Genomic DNA, 22683 nt, shown 5'->3' with positions numbered 1-22683 from the left:
GAAGGCATGACACTGAGCAGTGTTGGTCCTGGTTTTAGTACTTGGATGGGAGACCACCAGGAAATACCAGGAGCTGTGTGTATTTTTACAATACTAACACCGTTCTCTTGATGCATTCCATTTTGAAACATTGGGGCAGATCTATTAAGCCTGGTGAACTGATAAAGTGCAAGGTGATAAAGTACCAGCAAGTCAGCTCCTAACTGTCATTTTCCAAACCCAGCCTGTGACATGGCAATTAGGAGCTGATTGGCTGGTACTTTATCACCATGCAAATTATCATTTCACCAGGTTTAATAAATCGTCCGCTTACTCATTTATGTACGAGTAGTTAGAAGTAGAAGAACTCTAACAGAAACCACTAAGCTCATCTACAGCCACACCACACTGTATATGCCCAATATCACCTGATTTTAGGCCTGGTTTGTTCTTGGATGTGAGACCACCTGGGAATACCAGGTGCTGTAGGTAGTTTTATACTACCAACACCGTTCTCTTGATGCATTCTATTTTGAAACTTATTCATTGATGTACCAGTAGTTAGAAGTAGAAGTTAGAAACAGCAAAAATCATCTACAGCCGCATCACACTGGATATGTCCAATCTCATCTGATGTTGGAAGCTAAGCAGTGTTGTGCCTGGTTAGTTTTTGGATTTCAGGTCCTGCCTTCTGGTTTGGCCACGGCACCTCGGAAATTCACCAAGGTCATGGCCGTGATGACGACCCTTCACCATCGGTGGACCAGGGAGGAATCTCTCCTCCCGATAAACATTCTGGAATTGCAGGCAGTGTTCAATTCATTGACACTGGCCCTGCCTCTAGTACAGAACAGGCCTGTTCAAGTACAATCGGACAACGCCACCACGGTAGTGTACACAAATCATCAAGGCGGCACTCGAAATTGCATAGCAAAGCTGGAAGTATCAAAAATCAAGTTGGGTAGAACGTCATCTGCCAGCAATATCGGCAGTGTTCATTCCCGGAGTCCTCAACTGGGAAGCGGATTTCCTCAGTCGTCAGGACGTTCACGCTGGAGAGAAATGTCTGCACTGGTGTCAGTAGGTGACTGAGGCAGGGATGACTGGGAGATAGTGGGTGACTGAAGCATGTATGAGTGGGAGATAGTGGGTGACTGAGGCCGGGGTGACTGGGAGATAGTCAGTGACTAAGGCAGGGGTGATAGGGATATAGTGGATGACTGTGGCAGGGGTGACAGGGACAGTAGGAGACTGAGGCAGGGGTGACAGGGATAGTGGGTGACTGAGGCAGGGGTGATAGGGTGACAGTGGGTGACTGAGGCAGGGGTGACAGGGATAGTGGGTGACTGAGGTAGGGGTGATATGGAGATAGTGGTTGACTGAGGCAGGGGTGACAGAGATAGTGGGTGACTAAAGCAGGGGTGACTGGTATAGTGGGTGACTGAGGCAGGGGTCGCAGGTATAGTGGTTAACTGAGGCAGCGGTGACTGGGAGATAGTGGGTAACTGGGGCAGGGGTGACAGGGAAAGTGTGTGACTCAGGCAGGGGTGATAGGGAGATAGTGGGCAGCAGATCACTGCCTTGCTGACAGCAGCACATCCCTGCTTCACTGACAGCAGCACATCCCTGCCTCATTGACAGCAGCACATACCTGCCTCACTTATAGCAGCACATCCCTGCCTTACTGACAGCAGCAGATCACTGCCTCACTGACAGCAGCAGATCCCTGCCTCACTGGCAGCAGCAGATCCCTGCCTCACTGACAGCAGCAGATCACTGCCTCACTGACAGCAGCAGATCCCTGCCTCACTGGCAGCAGCAGATCCCTGCCTCACTGGCAGCAGCAGATCCCTGCCTCACTGACAGCAGCAGATCACTGCCTCACTGACAGCAGCAGATCCCTGCCTCACTGGCAGCAGCAGATCCCTGCCTCACTGGCAGCAGCAGATCCCTGCCTTACTGACAGCTGTATATAGGGCCTAATTCAGACCTGATCTCTGCTGTGCATATTCACACAACAGGAGATCAGGTCTGAAGTGTGTGTGTGTGCTGGTGCCGCAGTGCACCGGCACATGCCAGAGATGCGATCAGCATCTCTGCCCAGTGAGCGCCTTTGCCAACACATACTTATCTTGCATATGAGATCTCTTGATCATAAAGATAGTTCTCACAGGGTGAGGTTCATCCATTACATTTTAAAGTAGGAAGGTACAAATTACATATTCAAATTACATATATGTGCTGGATTCAAATGTTTTCCCCCCTTCCTTTCTCAATTGTGCCCATCAGCAGCTATTCTAATGTTGCTGCCAATGGGTGTGACAAATTCATTTCTTCTGTGGGGTACACTGGACTCCACAAGGATTCACATTGGGGTGTAGAGTAGGATCTTGATCTGAGGCACCAACAGGCTCAAAGCTTTTGACTGTTCCCAAGATGCTCAGCGCCCCCTGCTCTATAACCTCGCTTCCATGAACAGGGAGCTCAGTTTGTAGTTGGTGCCTTCAGTAGCAGGCCACTTAACAGGGGGCTGCCTCAGGCAGCCTATTCTTAGCTATTAATTTTGACAAGAAAAGAAGAACTTTTTTTATAAGAATCTACAAGGGCTGCAGCAGGCTAGGTCTAATAGACATCTTTACTGCAGCTCCATCACTCCCAGCGGCGCAGTATACTCCCGTGCCCTGGTTGCTGGGTCACTGCAGCGGAGGCTCCGGTTTCTTCCTAAGGTCAGTCACACACACACACACCGCCCTCCGGGATCACGAGGCCGCTGATGAAAGGGAGGTAAGGGGCTTCAGTGCCCACACTATACCGAGATCCAGCGTGGCTGTAGGGGGCGGGCCGTGTGCGCACTGGCGTGGACACTGATTACTGGGCAGCCGCTCCACTAGCCACCAGGGACAGTTAAGGAGCACAGCTCTGGGGGTTTTTCTCCTATATTAACCCCATTTTGTACTACCTGCAGTGCATTGTGATAGGTAATAGAGCCTGATTCAGGTTGGATTGCAATCACAATAAGCAATCCAACTGCAAAAATTGCTAAGAGCATACGCATGCGCCTGCATTTTCTGTGTCACCCCGCAGATAATGCGATCGCCTCTGACTGTCAATCGGTGCGGGGGGGGGGGGGGGTCAGCAACAATCCATTTCAAAGTCGGAGATGGAGCGGTGCAGGGGCAGGGCTACAAAATGGGGTCGGCAACGGAGAAACAGGAGGCGTGGTCAGAGCGGCTGCATGACATCACATGCAGCCGCTGCGATCACAAAAATGGTGGCGGCTTCCTGCGCACACGTACAGTCTGCACCAACAGGAGGCTAACCCATTTTTTATGATCACGCTGAACTGCACTGAGACTGCAATTTCAGCGTGGTCAAGAAGGGAGGCGGCATGCTGGGTGGCCATGCCCTGTGATGGGTGGCCCCAGCATGCGAACCAAAGGATTGCAAATTCTGTTACTTAGCAGAATTTGCAATCCTTACTGAATTAGGCCCATTGATTACAAAATTGTAAACAATATTTGAAGTTTTTCTTCAGGGACTAACACAAAAGATGCTTGGGGCTACTAACACATGGGTAAGCCACGTAAAGCTTCCCATGGGTCAGTGGCATCACAACAGGGTTGCGGCACACACCCGAGTGTCACCCGCCAAGGGGGGTGACACCAAAGTGCCGGCTCTTCTTCAGTGACAGAATATGGGTGTTTCACTGTGACATTACGTGCAACACCCAGTTTCTGTCACTGTGCAGGAGCCAGCACCACTCACACACTAGTCCCCGGGTGCAGCCCCCAACCCCCGGGATACCCGGAGCAACAAAATGGTGATTCAGGCCACGCCCCTACCTATGAGACCATGCCTCCTTTTTACCATTGCGCTGCTTATCTGCGCGCACTGCATTACAATCTCCTTCGCCACCTCTCTGGGTGTCACCAGTGATAGTGACACCTCTGCCATGCTTGTAGCAGCTGGTCCTAAGATCTACGCCTCCAGCCCTGAGTGTTTGCCCATGTGACTTGTTGATCATCATAGCGAAGCAGATGCTTACAGAAAACTGCAGGGGCTTAGATTGAAAAGAAAAACATTGATGAACCCATCATTTCAGCGACAGGGTCTGCCACACGACTGACTGAAATGACTGGTTGGTTTGTGCCCCCACCAAAAAATAATCAATCAATCAATTTCTCCTTGCAAAAACTGGCTCTACAGAGGCAAGATGTCCATCTCATCATCCTCCGATTCCTCACCCCTTTCACTGTGTACATCCCCCTCCTCACAGATTATTAATTCGTCCCCACTGGAATCCACCATCTCAGATCCCTGTGTACTTTCTGGAGGCAATTGCTGGTGAATGTCTCCACGGAGGAATTGATTATAATTCATTTTAATGATCATCATCTTCTCCACATTTTCTGGAAGTAACCTCGTACGCCGATTGCTGACAAGGTGAGCGGCTGCACTAAACACTCTTTTGGAGTACACACTGGAGGGAGGGCAACTTAGGTAGAATAAAGCCAGTTTGTGCAAGGGCCTCCAAATTGCCTCTTTTTCCTGCCAGTATACATACTGACGTGCCTACCTGGATGCAGTCACTCATATAAATTCTCCACCATTCTTTCAAAGGTGACAGAATCATATGCAGTGACAGTAGACGACATGTCAGTAATCGTTGCCAGGTCCTTCAGTCCGGACCAGATGTCAGCACTCACTCCAGACTGCCCTGCATCACCGCCAGCGGGTGGGCTCGGAATTCTTAGCCTTTTCCTCGCACCCCCAGTTGCGGGAGAATGTGAAGGAGGAGCTGTTGACGGGTCACGTTCCGCTTGACTTGACAATTTTCTCACCAGCAGGTCTTTGAACCTCTGCAGACTTGTGTCTGCCGGAAAGAGAGATACAATGTAGGTTTTAAATCTAGGATCGAGCACGGTGGCCAAAATGTAGTGCTCTGATTTCAACAGATTGAATCCTGGTTAAGCGAATTAAGGGCTCCATCCACAAGTCCCACATGCCTAGTGGAATCGCTCTGTTTTAGCTCCTCCTTCAATGTCTCCAGCTTCTTCTGCAAAAGCCTGATGAGGGGAATGACCTGACTCAGGCTGGCAGTGTCTGAACTGACTTCACGTGTGGCAAGTTCAAAGGGTTGCAGAACCTTGCACAACGTTGAAATCATTCTCCACTGCGCTTGAGTCAGGTGCATTCCCCCTCCTTTGCCTATTTCGTGGGCAGATGTATAGGCTTGAATGGCCTTTTGCTGCTCCTCCATCCTCTGAAGCATATAGAGGGTTGAATTCCACCTCGTTACCACCTCTTGCTTCAGATGATGGCAGGACAGGTTCAGGAATGTTTGGTGGTGCTCCAGTCTTCGACATGCGGTGGCTGAAGGCAGAAAGTGGCCCGCAATTCTTCGGGCCACCGACAGCATCTCTTGCACGCCCCTGTCGTTTTTTAAGTAATTCTGCACCACCAAATTAAATGTATGTGCAAAACATGGGACGTGCTGGAATTTGCCCAGATGTAATGCACGCACAATATTGGTGGCGTTGTCCGATGTCACAAATCCCCAGGACAGTCCAATTGGGGTAAGCCATTCTGCGATGATGTTCCTCAGTTTCCGTAAGAGGTTGTCAGCTGTGTGCCTCTTATGGAAAGCGGTGATACAAAGCGTAGCCTGCCTAGGAACGAGTTGGCAATTGCGAGATGCTGCTACTGGTGCCGCCGCTGCTGTTCTTGCTGCGGGGGGCAATACATCTACCCAGTGGGCTGTCACAGTCATATAGTCCTGAGTCTGCCCTGCTCCACTTAACCACAGACAAGTGGACATTGGGTACAACTGCATTTTTTAGGACACTGGTGACTCTTTTTCTGAGGTCTGTGTACATTTTCGGTATCGCCTGCCTAGAGAAATGGAACCTAGAGGGTATTTGGTACCGGGGACACAGTACCTCAATCAAGTCTCTAGTTGCCTCTAAATTAACGATGGATACCGGAACCACGTTTCTCACCACCCAGGCTGACAAGACCTGAGTTATCCGCTTTGCAGCAGGATGACTGCTGTGATATTTCATCTTCCTCGCAAAGGACTGTTGGACAGTCAATTGCTTACTGGAAGTAGTACAAGTGGTCTTCCGACTTCCCCTCTGGGATGACGATCGACTCCCAGCAGCAACAACAGCAGCGCCAGCAGCAGTAGGCGTTACACTCAAGGATGCATCGGAGGAATCCCAGGCAGGAGAGGACTCGTCAGACTTGCCAGTGACATGGCCTGCAGGACTATTGGCTCTCCTGTCTAAGGAGGAAATTGACACTGAGGGAGTTGGTGGTGTGGTTTGCAGGAGCTTGGTTACAAGAGGAAGGGATTTAGTGGTCAGTGGACTGCTTCCGCTGTCATCCAAAGTTTTTGAACTTGTCACTGACTTATGATGAATGCGCTGCAGGTGTCGTATAAGGGAGGATGTTCCGAGGTGGTTAACGTCCTTATCCCTACTTATTACAGCTTGACAAAGGCAACACACGGCTTGACACCTGTTGTCCGCATTTGTGTACAGGATGCATACCTTCATGTCCCCATTTATCCACCTCATCAGGCGTACCTCAGATTTGCGGTACAGGACTGTCATTGCCAATTTCAGACGTTGCTGTTTGGTCTCTCCATGGCCCTGAGAATTTTCACCAAGGTAATGGCGGAAATGATGGTGCTCCTGTGCAAGCAAGGTGTCACAATTATCCCGTACTTGGGTGATCTCATAAAAGCGAGATCAAGAGAGAAGTTGCTGAACAGCGTATCACTTTCACTGAAAGTGTTACAGCAACACGGCTGGATTCTCAATATCCCGAAGTCGCAGTTGATTCCTACTACTCGTCTGTCTTTCTTGGGCATGATTCTGGACACGGACCAGAAGAGGGTTTATCTCCTGATAGAAAAGGCCCAGGAACTCATGACTCTTGTCAGGAACCTATTGAAACCAAAACTTGTGTCAGTGCATCACTGCACTCGAGTCCTGGGAAAGATGGTGGCATCATACGAGGCCATTCCATTCGGCAGGTTCCATGCGAGGACTTTCCAATGGGACCTACTGGACAAGTGGTCCGGGTCACATTTACAGATGCATTGGTTGATCACCCTGTCCCCCAGGGTCAGGGTATCACTCCTGTGGTGGCTGCAGAGTGCTCACCTTCTCGAGGGACGCAGATTCAGCATTCAGGGCTGGATCCTGGTGACCACAGACGCAAGCCTCTAAGGTTGGGGAGCAGTCACACAGGGAAGAAATTTCCAAGGTCTTTGGTCAAGTCAAGAGACTTGTCTTCACTTCAACATATACAATGCCCTACGTCAAGCGGAGACCTTACTTTGCGACCAACCGGTTCTGATCCAGTCAGACAACGTCACCGCAGTGGCTCATGTAAACCGCCAAGGCTGCACAAGGAGCAGAGTGGCGATGGCACAAGCCACCAGAATTCTTCGCTGGGTGGAGAATCACGCAAGCGCACTGTCAGCAGTGTTCATTCCGGGAGTGGACAACTAGGAAGCAGACTTCCTCAGCAGACACGACCTACATCCGGGAGAGTGGGGACTTCATCAGGAAGTCTTTGCACAGATTACAAGTCGGTGGGAACTGCCACAGATAGACATGATGCCGTCCCGGCTCAACAAAAAGCTACAGAGGTATTGCGCAAGGTCAAGAGACCCTCAGGCAGTAGCTGTAGACGCCCTAGTGACACCGTGGGTGTTCCGGTCGGTCTATGTATTTCCTCCTCTTCCTCTCATACCCAAGGTGTTGAGGATAATAAGACAAAGAAAAGTGAGAACAATCCTCATTGTTCCAGATTGGCCACGGAGGACCTGGTATCCGGATCTGCAGGAAATGCTCACAGAAGATCTGTGGCCTCTCCCTCTAAGACAGGACCTGTTGCATCAGGGGCCCTGTCTGTTCCAAGACTTACCGCGGCTGCGTTTGACGGCATGGCGGTTGAATGCCGGATCCTAGCATTCCGGTTGAGGTCATCCCTACGCTGATAAAGGCTAGGAAGGATGTAACGTTAAAACATTACACCGTATATGGCGAAATTATGTTTCTTGGTGTGAGGCCAGGAATGCTCCTACGGAAGAATTCCATCTGGGCCGTTTCCTTCACTTCCTACAAACTGGAGTGAATTTGGGCCTACAATTAGGCTCTATTAAAGGTCCAGATTTCGGCCTTATCCATTTTCTTTCAAAAATAATTGGCTTCTCCTCCAGAAGTTCAGACTTTTGTAAAAGGAGTGCTGCATATTCAGCCTCCTTTTGTGCCTCCGGTGGCACCTTGGGACCTTAACGTGGTGTTAAGTTTTCTAAAATCACACTGGTTTGAACCACAGTGGAGTTAAATTATCTCACGTGGAAGGTGGTCATGTTATTAACCTTGGCTTCGGCTAGGCGAGTGTCGGAATTAGCGGCTTTGTCACATAAAAGCCCATATTTGGTATTCCATGTGGATAGAGCGGAATTGCGGACCCGTCCTCAATTCCTACCAAAAGTGGTCTCATCTTTTCATATGAACCAACCTATTGTGGTGCCTGTGGCTACGCGTGACTTGGAGGATTCCGAGTTACTTGATGTGGTCAGGGCTTTGAAAATTTACGTGGCCAGGACGGCTAGAGTCAGGAAAACTGAAGCGCTGTTTGTCCTGTATGCAACCAACAAGATTGGTGCCCCTGCTTCAAAGCAGGCTATTGCTCGCCGGATTTGTAACACGATTCAGCAAGCGCATACTATGGCTGGATTGCAGTTACTGAAATCGGTCAAGGCCCATTCCACGAGGAAAGTGGGCTCTTCTTGGGCGGCTGCCCGAGGGGTCTCGGCACTACAGCTGTGTCAAGCTGCTACTTGGTCGGGTTCAAACACCTTTGCAAAATACTATAAGTTTGATACCCTGGCTGAGGAGGAACTCATGTTTGCTCAATCGGTGCTGCAGAGTCATCCGCACTCTCCCGCCCGTTTTGGAGCATTGGTATAATCCCCATGGTCCTTACGGAGTCCCCAGCATCCTCTAGGACGTTAGAGAAAATAAGATTTTAAACTTACCGGTAAATCTTTTTCTCGTAGTCCGTAGAGGATGCTGGGCGCCCGTCCCAAGTGCGGACTACTTCTGCAATACTTGTATATAGTTATTGCTTCAATAAGGGTTATGTTATAGTTGCATCGGTCCTGCACTGATGCTATGTTGTTTTTTCATACTGATAACTGGGTAGTTTATCACAAGTTATACGGTGTGATTGGTGTGGCTGGTATGAATCTTGCCCTGGATTAACAAAATCCTTTCCTCATACTGTCCGTCTCCTCTGGGCACAGTTTCTCTAACTGTGGCATAGAGGGGCATAGAGGGAGGAGCCAGTGCACACCCAGAACTAAAGTCTTTCTTAAAGTGCCCATGTCTCCTGTGGAGCCCGTCTATCCCCATGGTCCTTACGGAGTCCCCAGCATCCTCTACGGACTACGAGAAAAAGATTTACCGGTAGGTTTAAAATCTTATTTTCTACTGTATTCTTTTCTATCCTAGTTTATTACGACCAACTCTCATCCAAGGAGTTTGATATTCTACTACCTGCATGCAATTTAAATTGCTTAAATTGTTTATATGGTTGATTTGTCCTTCACAATCCATAATCTGCAACTTGGATGGTTTTGTGTCATTGAAAATCTTATAATAAAAATGTATATATATATATATATATATATATATATATATATATTAAAAAAAAAAAAAGTTATAAGACATATGCATTCAATATTTGAAGAAACAAAATAAAATAAAGCTATCTATTGGGTTTCACTAACAAGCACATTGGAAGACTTGACTACTGTTAAAAGACATGCATTACATGGTATAGAGCCACAAACCACAATGTAGTAAAATAAAAACAAACTTACATGTGTGTCAAACCTATGTGAGGCTTACATTGATAGTGCAAGATCAACACTATCAACTGTGCAAACTAGACTGCACATAAATGCCATAAAATTTATCTGAGATTTTAGTAAATAAGGCCCGTTGCTGTCCGGGTCACGCAGCCGTCACGGCCCGCCCCCATACGGTCCGGTCATGTCTGCGTTGTCCGGACTGTGCCCCCAAAATGGCGGCACAACGCCGCTGGCCCGACTCCTCCTCAGTAAGGCAGGGATGTGCTGCTGCCAGTGAGGCAGGGATGTGCTGCTGGTAGTGAAGCAGTGATGTGCTGCTGTCAGCGAAGCAGTGCTGTGCTGCTGTCAGCGAGGCAGAAATGTGCTGCTGTCAGCGAGGCAGGGATGTGCTGCTGTCAGCGAGGCAGGGATGTGCTGCTGTCAGCGAGGCAGGGATGTGCTGCTGTCAGCGAGGCAGGGATGTGCTGCTGTCAGCGAAGCAGGGATGTGCTGCTGTCAGCGAAGCAGGGATGTGCTGCTGTCAGCGAGGCAGGGATGTGCTGCTGTCAGCGAGGCAGGGATGTGCTGCTATAAGTGAGGTAGGGATGTGCTGCTGTCATTGAAGCAGGAATGTGCTGCTGCAGTGAGGCAGAGATATGCTGCCCACTATCTCCCTGTCACCCCTGCCTGAGTCACACACTTTCCCTGTCACCCCTGCCTCAGTTACCCACTATCTCCCAGTCACCGCTGCCTCAGTCAACCACTATACCTGCGATCCCTGCCTCAGTCACCCACTATACCAGTCACCCCTGCTTTAGTCACCCACTGTCACCCTATCACCCCTGCTTCAGTCACCCACTATCCCTGTCAACCCTGCCTCAGTCACCAACTATCTCCCAGTCACCCCTGCCTCAGTCAGCCACTATCCCTGTCACCCCTGCCTCAGTCTCTTACTGTCCCTGTCACCCCTGCCACAATCATCCACTATCTCCCTATCACGCCTGCCTTAATCATTTATTATCCCTGTCACCCACTTTCTTCCCATACTTACCCAACCCCTTCCTATCACCCCTCCCTCAGTAACCCACTATCTAACAGTCACCCCGGCCTCAGTCACCCACTATCTCCCACTCATACATGCTTCAGTCACCCACTATCTCCCAGTCATCCCTGCCTCAGTCACCTACTGACACCAGTGCAGACATTTCTGCTGCGGCCTCTCCACTCTCCAGCGTGAACGTCCTGACGACTGTTGAAATCCACTTCCCAGTTGAGGACTCCGGGAATGAACACTGCCGATATTGCTGTCAGATGACATTCTACCCAACAGAGGATTTTTGATACTTCCAGCTTTGCCATGCAGTTTCGAGTGCCGCCTAGTTTCGAGTGCCGCCTTGATGATTTGTGTACACTACCGTGGTGGCGTTGTCAGATTGTACTTGAACAGGCCTGTTCTGTACTAGAGGCAGGGCCAGTGTCAATTAATTGAACACTGCCTGCAATTCCAGAATGTATATCAGGAGGAGAGATTCCTCCCTGGTTCACCGACCCTGGAGAAAGTGTTGCTCCAACACCGTGGCCCAGCCCAAAAGACTGGCATCCATTGTCAGGAGGACACAGTTGGAGATCCAGAAGGGATGGCCCCTGCTCAACTGTTGGTCCTGTAGCCACCAGCTCAGTGTCAGACGAACCTCCGGAGTCAAGGAGATCATTTGAGACATTATCCGATGAGGCAGGCTGTCCCACTTGGAGAGGATTAACCTCTGCAGAGGGCGGTAATGAAATTGAGCGTACTCTACCATATCGAAAGCCGACACCATGAGGTCTAGTACTTGCATCGCCGTGTGTATCAACACTCTTGGGCGAGAGAGAAAGATACTGTCCTGAATTTTCAGGATTTTCTCTGGAGACAGAAACAATTGTTGGCTGTGTGTGTCCAGCAGTGCCCCTAGGTGCACCATGTTCCGAGCAGGGACCAGCGAGTTCATTGGACCCTTATACCAGCCTTATTTGCACCCCCAAAATATACCATCATCTAGCGGTAATATCCGTGGACTAAACGGAGATCGGGAGAACACAACCGTGACTGTGGTGTCTGCATACGGCACTTGGAGGCGTGGACTCATAGAGCTTGGAAGTCGGGTAATTATTCAGCACAGCAGGCGCCAGTGAAGCGCCGTTCCCGCAGCCCGAGACCGTCTCTTCTGTCATTGGACTCTCCCGTGTTATAACAACTGGTGCAAGCTACACGTAAGGCTCCAGTGTGGAGCGGTTATTTTGCACAATATCATCTCCTTTGCCAAGTGGCAGCATATTGAGGAATTCCAATATATAACAACTTATAAATATGTTATCTACTACATGGGTGCGAATTACAGCTGGTAAATTGATTTTTTAATCCAATATATGGACTGATTTTTATTTTTGAAAATTTCTCTGTGCACAGAGTTTATCTAAGATCCACCTCCTATAGCTATGCAAATATATTGTTAGTGATTTTATTTGACCGGTCTAATAGTTTATTGTAAAGTATATATATATATATATATATATTTATATGTAATAAAAAATATAGAATATATGAAATTATTTATTTGTTTTTATTGAACTTTGAGCCATATCATACTATTTATAGCACAAGAGGAGATTAGTTCAGTGTTCCAGTGTTACCGGAGACTTTAAAGTGCCGGTTCTTTTTGACTTGATTTACCCCAAGTCAAGCTCTCTCCTGCAGCTTAAGTATACATTAATTGCAGTATTATTTGTACATAATTTTTAATACCAGTAATTTGATCACCAGAATATGGTGATGATGTATTAGCGCCTGGTTATATTCTTTTGTATTTTTTTACTTTATCAGTTCACCAGGCTTAATAGATCTGCCCCAATGTTTCAAAATGGAATGCATCAAGAGAACGGTGTTGGTATTGTAAAAATACACACAGCTCCTGGTATTTCCTGGTGGTCTCCCATCCAAGTACTAAAACCAGGACCAACACTGCTCAGCTTCCATGATCAGGAGAGATTGGGCAAATCCAGTGTGCTGTGGCTGTAGATGAGCTCGTGGTTTCAGTTAGAGCTCTTCTACTTCTAACTTCTGGTACATAAAAGAATATGTGTAAAAATTAAATGTACAGTACCAAGAAAAGGGTGTTGGTAGTTTAAAAACACCTAAATAATCTGATAATACATGGATGGGAGACTGCTTGGTAGTAACAAAGTCCAATACTGCTTTGCTTCAAAGATCAAATGAGATTGGGCATATCCAGTGTGGTGTGGCTTTAGATAAGCTTTGTGGTTTCTGTTAGAGCTCTTCTACTTCTAACTACTGGTACATTAATGAATATGTATAAGGTTGTAGTTTATCCAATATCCCTTTACTACCTTACCTTCCCCCCCCCCTCCCCTCCTTATAGCTTCCTTTGTTCTCTCCTCCTCATGTGTGCGTTATTTGTTTTCTCATAAGTCCTAGAGGATGCTGGGATCACATTAAGAACCATGGGGTATAGACGGGATCTGCAGGAGACATGGGCACTTTAAGACTCCCTCTATGCCCCTCCTCAGGGCCGAAACTAGGACTAACGGCACCCGGGGCAAGACAGAAATTTTGCGCCCCCCCCCCCCCCCAAAATAAATATATTATATATATATAATAAAATAGAAAAATAATAATAAAAAAAAATAAGAAACAAACAAATTCAACACAGATATCCCTCAGACCAGCAGACACCAGTAATACACACATGATAGATAGATATATATATATACACACACACACACACACACACACACACACACACACACACACACACGCGTGTATATATGTACACAGCCACATACATATATATTATATATATATATATATATATATATATATATGAAAAAATGGAGAGATAGGGTTCGGCGCTCAGTGTTGTTAAAAAATGGTGAGTTTAAAAGCCAAAAAATATATACATGTATAAAATTTAAAAAAATAATTTTTTAATATATAAGAGTAAAAAAGGTTCTTATTACAAAAAAGGGCATAAAAGGCATAAAAACATACAAACATAAAAAGTCAGGACCAAATTTTAAAAAGGATAAGGAGTTTAACTTAACTCAAGAACAGCAAGGGGTTAGTGCAGGAAACCCAACTGTATATATCTGTATATCTGTAGCTGTCACAGTGGTGAAAATGAGCAGTAGTTTGAATGAGCTGCAGGGGTTAACACCAGTCACAGTGAATATGTGTGTGTGTTTTACCTCCATCTCTCGCTGTCCTGCTTCCATCCATCACTGTGCTGTCGGGCTGAATGCAATGCTGTGTGGGGCCAGAAAAAGGTCAGTAGCTGACCACATTCGTAGCTCGTGCGGGCGGGCAGTATACTTTTTTGGGCTTGCCGCCGCTGCTTAGGAAGGGAAACTAGACGTTACCCTGACTCCCTAGCTCCAGCAGCCGTGGCCAGCTTTCTGCAATGCCTCATGGGATTTGTAGTCTCTATGCTACTGCATAAAGTCTAAGCAGTAGCACACATGACTACAAATCCCATTTTTCTTCAATAGATTCTCTGCTGTGTCAGACCCAGCTGATCCCAGCGCCCTATCAAATCCCGCGCCCGGGTCACATGCCCCCCCTAGCCCCTCCCTAGTTTCGGCTCTGCCCTCCTCCAGACTCCAGTTTTAGAATTGTGCCCAGTGAGACTGGATGCACTACAGGGGAGCTCTACTGAGTTTCTCTGAAAAGACTTATGTTAGTTTTTCTTATTTTCAGGGAGGCTGCTGGCAACAGTCTCCCTGCTTCGTGGAACTTAGGGGAGAGAAGTATGACCAACTTCTAGTGAGTTCAATGGCTCTGCTTCTGGCTGACAGGACACCATTAGCTCCTGAGGGTGCTGATCGCTAGGTACGCCTAGATGCCCACTCCTGTAGCCTGCCATCACCCCCTTACAGAGCCAGAAGTCAGAAGACAGGCGAGTAGCAGAAGAACAGAAGACTTCTTCTCCAGTGACGGCATTCTGGGGTACCACGCAGCGAGCGGAATGCTGTGCGCCATGCTCCCACACAAACACAGGCACTGCAGGGTGCAGGGCGTGTGGGTGGGGAAGGGGGGCACCCTGGGCAGCATAAATTCCTCACAAAAGGCTGGCAAAAGTGGACATTAGTGCCTGGGCACTGTACTTACCCCGCCAGCGTAATTAATTATTTGTTTCTGAGCGGGACAGAAGCGTGCCATTACAGCGGCGGGGCTTCTTCCTCACCACACCAGCACATCTATAGAGCGTAACAAGTCTATCACTATAGAGTTTATTATTTCCCAGACTGTGTACTTTTGGCGCTGGATTGTGAGCTGAAAAATCCTCTCTGTCCCTCTGACAGATTTACTGTAGGTCTATCCCCCATAAGCCGATGTGTCTGTGGGTACTTGGTACATGTGTGTCAACATGTCGGTGGCTGAATGTTTTTCCCAAGAGGAAACTATATTAGGAATGCAGACATATGATGGTGGCCCTGTTGGCACCACCAATAACTGACTGGGTGAAAGTTTCAGTAATATCAGAGTGAGGTTGGATAAATCTGTGTCCCAGACACAGACGTAGAGAAAAGATGTGATGTTCATGGCTATGCTTCTTTTCACTCAGGCCCGCAAAAATGTCACTACACATCGATACTGACTCGGATACTGATTCCTATGTCGGCCATAATATTTCCTGATTAGATCCAATATTGGCAAGGAGCATTCAGTACATGATTGTGGATATTAAGGACATATTAACATCACTGAGGACCCTGCTGTTCCTGACAAAGGGGTATATATGTATGTATATATAGATATATAATGAAAGCTGATGTAACGTTCCTCCATCTCTGTTTGAGAAAGTCTGGGCCAGCTCGACAAGATGGTTTCAAATCCCCAAAAGGTTTCCGGTTGTTTATTCATTTCCTGCTGCGGACAGAATAAAGTGGGAGTCACCCCCTCTTCTGCACGGGGCCCTGTCACAAATCCAGCGGATCGTATGCAGGAAGCTACATTATTTCTAGTTATGTAACCACGGGTACATTACTTAGACCTGCCATTACATGCGCATGGGTGAGTAGTAGTATTCAAGAATTGGTCGAATACCTCGTCATCCGATATAGATATCTTGGAGAGATGGGATACTCCTTACGTTGGATCATATCAAGGACACTGCAGCATACTTACGACTGCAAGGGATATAGGACTCTTGAGTTCACGGGCCAATTTCATGGCAGTCTCGGATAGGAGGGCATTGTGGATTCACCAAGGGAATGCTGATGCTGACTCCAAGAAGAAAGGGAGTCTCTTCCCTATGAAGGTGAAGCCTTGTTTGGTGATGGCCTAGTTAATTTGATCTCGGCAGCTCCCGCAGGTAAGTCAACCTTCTTGCCCTATGTTCCCTCTCAACGGATGAAGACGCATCATTGTCTAACGCAGTCATTTTGGCCCAATAGATATGCAAGAAGTTAAGATTCCCCTTTCTTTGCAGGTAGAGGAAGGAAAAGAGGGAAGAGGTCTGTAGCCTCTTCAAGATCGCAGGAGCAGAGATCGTCCTCTGCTTCTGCCAAATCCACTGCATGACGCTAGGGCTTTCTTGCAGGAGCCCGCACCAGTGGGGACACGTCTAAAACACTTCAGTCAGTTCTGGTTTAATTTAGACCTGGACTCGTGGGTTTTACAAATAGTGTCACAAGGGTACAAACTGGGGTTTCAAGACGTTCCCCCTCACCGATTGTTCAAATCGGCCTTAGTCAGCATTGAGAAGGTTTTTATTCAAGCCTCTTCGTGGTCCCGAAGCCGGACGGCTCAGTCAGACCAATCTTAAATCTGAAATCCCTCAATTTCTACCTAAAGAAATTCAATTTCAAGATGGAATCTCTCAGGGTAGGGATCTCCAGTCCGGAGGAAGGAGATTTCATGGTTTTGGTAGACATAAGGATGCCTAATTACATGTTCCCGTTTAGCCACTGCATAAAGCTACCTGAGGTTTGCAATTCAGGATTGTCATCACCAATTTCAGACGTTGCCGTTTGGTCTGTCCACGGCTCCGAGGATTTTCACCAGGGTGATGGCGGAAATGATGGTTCTCCTTCGCAAGCAAGGAGTCACAATTATCCCGTACTTGGATGATCTCCTGATAAAGGCGAGATCCAGGGACCAGTTGGTGCAAAACATCTACTCTCCCTGACAGTTCTTCAACAACATGGTTGGCTCCTAAACTTGCCAAAATCGCAGTTGGTCCCAATGACGCGGTTGTTGTTTTTGGGAGTCATACTGGACACAGAAGAGGCTTTCTTCCAGTGGAAAGGCTATGGAGAGGAGATCCAGAGTCTGGTCAAACAAATTCTAAAACCAGCAAGAGTGTTAATCCATCAATGCATTCTGTTGCTGGGAAAGATGGTTGCGGCCTACGAGGCCATTCAGTTTGGCAGGTTCCATGCCAGAGTGTTCCAGTGGGACCTGTTGGACAAGTGGTCCGGATCCCACCTACACATGCACCGGAGGATAATCCTGTCTTCCAAGACCAGAATCTCACTCCATTGGTGGCTGCACAGTTCTCACCTCCTAGAGGGGTGATGGTTCGGGATCCAGGACTGGATCCTAGGGACCACGGATGCAACCCTCCGAGGCTGGGGAGCAGTCACACAGGGGGAAAACATCCAAGGAAGATGCTCAAGTCAGGAAAGTTGTCTCCACATAAATATTCTGGAGTTAAGGGCCATTTAATAACTGCAGACACAGTATGCACTGGGACGGGTGCCCAGCATCCTCTACGGACTAAGAGAAAAGGATTTACCGGTAGGTATTAAAATCCTATTTTCTCTAACGTCCTAGAGGATGCTGGGGACTCCGTAAGGACCATGGGGATAGACAGGCTCCGCAGGAGACATGGGTACTTTAAGAAAGACTTTAGTTCTGGGTGTACATTGGCTCCTCCCTCTATGCCCCTCCTCCAGACCTCAGTTTGATACTGTGCCCAGTGGAGATTGGGTGCTTTTCAGGAGCTCTCCTGAGCTTTCTGACAGAAAGTATTTTGTTAGGTTTTTAATTTTCAGGGAGCACTGCTGGCAACAGACTCCCTCATCGAGGGACTGAGGGGAGAGAAGCAGCCCTACTCTCCGAGTTACAAGGTCCTGCTTCTTAGGCTACTGGACACCATTAGCTCCAGAGGGATTGGTACGCAGGATCTCACCATCGCCGTCCGTCCCAGAGCCGCGCCTCCGTCCCCCTTGCAGAGCCGGAAGATAGAAGCCGGGTGAGTATGAGAAGAAAAGAAGACTTCAGAGGTGGCAAAAGACTTCATGATCTTCACTGAAGTAACGCACAGCACTGCAGCTGTGCGCCATTGCTCCCACACACCTCACACACTCCAGTCACTGTAAGGGTGCAGGGCGCAGGGGGGGGGGGGCACCTGGGCAGCAATATAAACCTCTTTTTGGCAAAACTATAACACATATACAGCTGGGCACTGTATATATATATGAGCCCCCACCAATTTTACAGTTTAAGCGGGACAGAAGCCCGCCGCCGAGGGTGCGGGGCTTCTCCCTCAGCACTCACCAGCGCCATTTTTTCTTCACAGCACCGCTGAGAGGAAGCTCCCCGGACTCTCCCCTGCTTATACCATAGTAGACAAGAGAGTTGAAAAGAGGGGGGGGCGCACATAATTCGGCGCAAATTACATACAGCAGTACTACTGGGCAAACATTAAGTTACTGTGTATTCCTGGGTTATATAGCGCTGGGGTGTGTGCTGGCATACTCTCTCTCTGTCTCTCCAAAGGGCCTTGTGGGGAAACGGTCTTCAGAAAAAGCATTCCCTGTGTTTGTGGTGTGTCGGTACACGTTTGTCGACATGTCTGAGGAAGAAGGCTATATTAGAGAGGAGCAGGAGCAAATGAATGTGGTGTCTCCACCGACAGCTGATTGGATGGATATGTGGAATGTTTTAAATGCTAGTGTAAACTCATTGCACAAAAGATTAGACAAGGCTGAAGCTTTGGGACAGTCAGGGTCTCAACCCATGCCTGATCCTATGTTGCAGGGACTGTCAGGGTCTCATAAGCGCCCACTATCCCAGATTGTTGACACAGATACCGACACGGATTCTGACTCCAGTGTCGATTACGATGATGCAAAGTTACAGCCAAAATTGGCAAAATCCATTCGATATATGATTATGGCAATAAAAGATGTTTTGCACATCAGAGAGGAACCCCCTGTCCCTGACAAGAGGGTACATATGTACAAGGGAAAACAGCCTGAGGTAACCTTTGAGGGGGTCACACGAGCTGAACGAGTTATGTGAAAAAGCTTGGGAATCTCCAGATAAAAGACTGCAGATTTCCAAAAGGATTCTTATGGCGTATCCTTTCCCATCAATGGATAGGTTACTATGGGAATCCTCCCCTAGGGTGGACAAAGCATTAACACGCTTATCCAAGAAGGCAGCCCTCCCGTCCCAGTATACGGCTACCCTCAAAGAGTCTGCTGACCGCAAACAGGAGATTACCCTGAAGTCCATTTATACACATTCAGGTACCTTACTCAGACCAGCAATTGCGTCGGCCTGGGTGTGTAGTGCTGTAGCGGCATGGACGGTTACCTTATCTGAGGGGATGGATACCATAGATAAGGATACTATTTTATTGACCCTGGGGCATATAAGAGATGCTGTCCTATATATGTGTGTATGCAAACTACAGGTGGTGCTGCAGGGCTCACACCCTTTTACTTGTCTTGTAGAGCAACTCTGGAGCTGTTACTGGGTCCAGCTGCTGCAAGAAATCAGCTTGAATGCTTCAGGGGCTGGGGCATGGCCAACATGAGCCCACACTGATGGGGGGTGGGGGTGTATAAAGCGATTTAGGTGTCATCCAAGCGCAACCCCACAAAGGCCGCCATGCCCTGCGTGACCCTTTTCTCTTTTCATATGCAGACGAGGGTTGCAGCCAACTATGCCCACTGCTTGGATGACATCACCATATGCAAATCCATCTGCTGCAGGCCTTCCCCCAGGAATGCTTGCACTAGTTGTTGCATTTGGTTTGTTGTTTGGGGGTGCTTCAGTATTAGGCAGCCTTCTGCCCTCCCACATTCGTCTGAAAATGTGTTCTCCCTGCAGTTGTTGCCCCCAGATGAGAGTTCCCTTGTGCTGCCTCAGTTGAATCTCCTTAACTTGACAGGGGTGTGCCCGAGCAGCCGCCCTCCACAGCCCTATCCCAACACATACTTATCTTGCATATGAGATCTCTTGATCATGAAGATAGTTCTCACAGGGTGAGGTGCATCCATTACATTTTAAAGTAGGAAGGTACAAATTACATATTCAAATTACATATATGTGCTGGATTCAAATGTTTTCCCCCCTTCCTTTCTCAATTGTGCCCATCAGCAGCTATTCTAATGTTGCTGCCAATGGGTGTGACACTAGAGATGAGCGGGTTCGGTTTCTCTGAATCCGAACCCGCCAGAACTTCATGTTTTTTTTCACGAGTCCGAGCGACTCGGATCTTCCCGCCTTGCTCGGTTAACCCGAGCGCGCCCGAACGTCATCATGACGCTGTCGGATTCTCGCGAGGCTCGGATTCTATCGCGAGACTCGGATTCTATATAAGGAGCCGCGCGTCGCCGCCATTTTCACACGTGCATTGAGATTGATAGGGAGAGGACGTGGCTGGCGTCCTCTCCGTTTAGACACTTGATTTACTAATTTTGGGGAGCATTAGGAGTACTCAGTAGTGTACAGTGCAGAGTTTTGCTGATAGTGACCAGTGACCACCACTTTTATTTATAATCCGTTCTCTGCCTGAAAAAAGCGATACACAGCACACAGTGACTCAGTCACATACATACCATATCTGTGTGCACTGCTCAGGCTCAGGCCAGTGTGCTGCATCATCTATATATATTATATATCTGTCTGACTGCTCAGCTCACACAGCTTATAATTGCGGGGGAGACTGGGGAGCACTACTGCAGTGCCAGTTATAGGTTATAGCAGGAGCCAGGAGTACATAATATTATATTAAAATTAAACAGTGCACACTTTTGCTGCAGGAGTGCCACTGCCAGTGTGACTAGTGACCAGTGACCTGACCACCAGTATATAATATTAGTAGTATACTATCTCTTTATCAACCAGTCTATATTAGCAGCAGACACAGTACAGTGCGGTAGTTCACGGCTGTGGCTACCTCTGTGTCGGCACTCGGCAGCCCGTCCATAATTGTATATACCAGTGACCTAACCGTGGTTTTTTTTTCTTTCTTTATACATACATACTAGTTACGAGTATACTATCTCTTTATCAACCAGTCTATATATTAGCAGCAGACACAGTACAGTGCGGTAGTTCACGGCTGTGGCTACCTCTGTGTCGGCACTCGGCAGCCCGTCCATAATTGTATATACCAGTGACCTAACCGTGGTTTTTTTTTCTTTCTTTATACATACATACTAGTTACGAGTATACTATCTCTTTATCAACCAGTCTATATATTAGCAGCAGACACAGTACAGTGCGGTAGTTCACGGCTGTGGCTACCTCTGTGTCGGCACTCGGCAGCCCGTCCATAATTGTATATACCAGTGACCTAACCGTGGTTTTTTTTTCTTTCTTTATACATACATACTAGTTACGAGTATACTATCTCTTTATCAACCAGTCTATATATTAGCAGCAGACACAGTACAGTGCGGTAGTTCACGGCTGTGGCTACCTCTGTGTCGGCACTCGGCAGCCCGTCCATAATTGTATATACCACCTAACCGTGGTTTTTTTTTCTTTCTTTATACATACATACTAGTTACGAGTATACTATCTCTTTATCAACCAGTCTATATATTAGCAGCAGACACAGTACAGTGCGGTAGTTCACGGCTGTGGCTACCTCTGTGTCGGCACTCCGCAGCCCGTCCATAATTGTATATACCAGTGACCTAACCGTGGTTTTTTTTTCTTTCTTTATACATACATAATAGTTACGAGTATACTATCTCTTTATCAACCAGTCTATATATTAGCAGCAGACACAGTACAGTGCGGTAGTTCACGGCTGTGGCTACCTCTGTGTCGGCACTCGGCAGCCCGTCCATAATTGTATATACCAGTGACCTAACCGTGGTTTTTTTTTCTTTCTTTATACATACATACTAGTTACGAGTATACTATCTCTTTATCAACCAGTCTATATATTAGCAGCAGACACAGTACAGTGCGGTAGTTCACGGCTGTGGCTACCTCTGTGTCGGCACTCGGCAGCCCGTCCATAATTGTATATACCAGTGACCTAACCGTGGTTTTTTTTTCTTTCTTTATACATACATACTAGTTACGAGTATACTATCTCTTTATCAACCAGTCTATATATTAGCAGCAGACACAGTACAGTGCGGTAGTTCACGGCTGTGGCTACCTCTGTGTCGGCACTCGGCAGCCCGTCCATAATTGTATATACCAGTGACCTAACCGTGGTTTTTTTTTTCTTTCTTTATACATACATACTAGTTACGAGTATACTATCTCTTTATCAACCAGTCTATATATTAGCAGCAGACACAGTACAGTGCGGTAGTTCACGGCTGTGGCTACCTCTGTGTCGGCACTCGGCAGCCCGTCCATAATTGTATATACCACCTAACCGTGGTTTTTTTTTCTTTCTTTATACATACATACTAGTTACGAGTATACTATCTCTTTATCAACCAGTCTATATATTAGCAGCAGACACAGTACAGTGCGGTAGTTCACGGCTGTGGCTACCTCTGTGTCGGCACTCCGCAGCCCGTCCATAATTGTATATACCAGTGACCTAACCGTGGTTTTTTTTTCT

Source organism: Pseudophryne corroboree, unplaced genomic scaffold (assembly GCF_028390025.1).
Source record: "Pseudophryne corroboree isolate aPseCor3 unplaced genomic scaffold, aPseCor3.hap2 scaffold_346, whole genome shotgun sequence".
Lineage (NCBI taxonomy): Eukaryota > Metazoa > Chordata > Amphibia > Anura > Myobatrachidae > Pseudophryne > Pseudophryne corroboree.
Note: the sequence above shows the minus strand (reverse complement) of the source record.